The sequence below is a fragment of the Engraulis encrasicolus genome, chromosome 21 (genome assembly GCF_034702125.1).
Source record: "Engraulis encrasicolus isolate BLACKSEA-1 chromosome 21, IST_EnEncr_1.0, whole genome shotgun sequence".
NCBI lineage: Eukaryota > Metazoa > Chordata > Actinopteri > Clupeiformes > Engraulidae > Engraulis > Engraulis encrasicolus.
In genome coordinates this window covers 1,633,361-1,636,363 of record NC_085877.1, presented here as the reverse complement: position 1 = coordinate 1,636,363, position 3,003 = coordinate 1,633,361, and the positions used below count along the sequence as shown (strand labels likewise).

General features: G+C 46.2%; 1 pseudogene; it reads right to left on the bottom strand.

Annotated features, from left to right (window-relative positions):
- Positions 1-325: 325 nt before the first annotated feature.
- Positions 326-2,463, bottom strand: LOC134438022 (uncharacterized; annotated as a pseudogene).
- Positions 2,464-3,003: the final 540 nt, after the last annotated feature.

Below are 3,003 nucleotides of genomic sequence, written 5' to 3'. Positions count from 1 at the left end.
CGTTAAGGAATGAGATAGAGGTCATGGTGCCAGGATGGTATTACAGCTATTAAAAGAGGTGTTTCCTCCGTGTCCCGCGACTGATCGACTGCCTCAGGTTAACGGGCGGAGGCTACACGGCCTAAAAGAGATGCAATCACCCCGCTCATACGTCCCAGTTTTCATGACATATTTCACCCCCAGGTAAACACCAGTGACGTCGGATCCAATCTTTGTTGGTCCAAAGTGTGTGTGCCTCGCTCCATCCACAGGGAATGAGCCTTACTGCCGAATTACCAATAACCAGAACAATAAACATATGCATAGACCAAACGGAATTCTTCCCCAGATTTGTATGAAATTTTATTAGCAGACAAAACCTACTGTGTCAGCAATACGATTACGAACAGAATACAATGTTGAAAGAAGCCAATGCACTACCTAAATTAAGGGGAAAATACTACGTGAATTGAGGTTCACGGGAGCCCTTTACCGGGTTTCGACTCAAAGATTTGATCATTACATCAAAGTTTAATACTTGGTTGCCTCGTGGGACGACCGCAGCCAGGGACCAATGAGCAATCAGTTACCTGAACATGGGCTGTCCTAACGCCAAGGGGTTTGGCTTGGGAACTTAAGCTTCTAGCCAAGTTGTACTCAAATCCTAAAATACTACATTTTTATTACATTACCTAAAACAATTACAAGACCGAGACCTGTTCACCACTCAAAGTATTTCCATCAGATTGATACCAAACACATCATAGGAATTCTCAATACATCATATTAAGCGTTTACCACACATATCAATACATTTGGCCCACGTCTCTCCTGGGCACGTGGTATCTGTACGCAAATCCTGTGCACGCGCATCAGCTGGATATCTCCCACACCGGAGGGGGCGAGTTTGAACAGCTGGCGTGTCCGCACAGAGGGTATTGTCTTGCTGTGCGTCCTTGTGATTCAAACGTCAGATAGGCAAAGTTTGTCTTTGTAATTTAAAGATAGCAAAAACAGTAAATAAACACATGAATGGCAGAAAAGCAACGAAACGTGAGATCCTTCAGGAATCCGTAGGTAATGATTATGAGGATGAAGATGAGGATGATGATGTCAGTGGGTCCGAGAACGGTCAAGACAGTGGGGGGGATTACAGATGGCTCTCGTACACGAAGGTAACAGTCAGTGTCCATCGTGGTCGGTGAAAGATGCCCCCCACCGGCTTGTCACTGACGTGTAACAGGTGTGAGGAGTTTGCTGACCAACAGTGCTGCCTTAGAGTCCCTTTTCAGAGACTGGATGTGGTGTCTGAAGTAGCAGCACTGTATCAGCGTGATGAAGGGGATAATGGCTCTGGCAAGTACACAAGCCCTGAAGATCCTATGCCACCAGGAGTATGCCGCCTCCGCGGCTTGAGTGGTGGAACAGGACAGCAGCTCTGCAGTCTTCTCGGCCGGGTTTGCTTACACCAGGGCCTGGCTGGGTGGTCCTTCACCCGCTGGGTGAGCTGCTGTACTAGGGTCATGGTGTCTGCCAGTTGTCCTCTCACCAAGGAGAGAGGTCGGAGTCCAGTGGGGCTTTCCTAGGATGTCCCCATGGAAAGGTCCTCTGTCACTTCCAGACAGAAGCTGTGGTTGGCGGGGCATGTCAGCCCGCCATAGGAGAAAGAGTTCATCTCGCTGATAACACACCACTGTGTGCTGGACACTTGGACGGCATCCGAATATCCGTGAAGAGACCTAACATTTATCAACTTGGAATCATTGAAAGCAAATGGTAGCAGAGTATTACAAGTATAAAAACACATATTTGGTGGTCTCATGGCAACACTTCGAGTGGTGAAAAATGTCTCAGTTTTACCTATAGTCATATACCCTGTAAGGTGGTCCCACAGTAATACCTGTATACATCATTAAAGTGGTCAATAGTTCAGAATACTGTACATTTTTCATCTTGTCAGCTTCAAACCACCTATGGAAATCAAGGATCACTATAAGATCTTGCAGCGCACGCTTAGGCACTCTGCAGGCACACATTTAAAATCTTTAGGGGGCAGCAGTAAACAATTCTTGTGCAAATGTCCTATAGGCTGGGTCACGCTCGATGAAGTGGGGTTTGGTTAAACAGTGTTAGACTAGTGGTCAGTTGCGCCTGCGCTTTTAGACCGTGCAGTCTTAATGACTTGTTTATCAGAGTTAGCGAGGTGCTGGCATCCAGTGGGCCCCTGGCTTGCCAGCCAATCTGTGTTTGTGATTAGAAACTATATCATCGATACGTGGCTGCAGCCGTGTGTGTGTGTGTGTCCACACCGTGCACAGTGTGTAGGGTATGCAGTCAGTATGTCTGAGATGTTGCATGAAATATGTGCCAATAACTACATTGACATTGTGCATCAAGGTTTTGTTCATGCTACCCTTAATCAGTTGTGTGTGGGTGTGGATGAAGTGTGGGACATTGTGTTGGTCATTTATAGCCACAGGTAGTCAATTAAAACATTTCTGGTTCACATGTGCAATAAAAGGGTGTGGTGTAGGAATTGTTACTGTGGAGTCAATTGACACCACAGTACACTTGTGCTTTGGTTGGCTTTCATCTGTGAGGGGGAAAGAAAGGTTAGGTAATGTCGTTGAAGACTATATGTGTGAGGCTATATCCAAGGTCCTACGTGCGGTAGCACTTTTCCGGATCCTTTTCATCATTCTTTAAGTGGAGGGAAAAGTTATTATACTTTTACAGTATTGAGCCCGACGGACTATGTGTATAGCGCCAATGTTAGACTGTGGGCAGTTTTAAAACTGATACCACGTGGTGCTACTTTGTAATTATGTAGTGTGTAGCTACAATGGGTTTAAAGGGAGGATGGGTGAAGCCTTCCTTACAACATTTGTGTGTGGCAATTTTGACCCGGAGCTACTCCGGAGGCCAGGCAAAGTCTGTTTAGTAGGTACTAAAATGAGATCAGTGTGTACTGGCCCTTTGAAGGATTTCCAAACCCATCTCCCGCATCTAACTATGGGTGAGCTG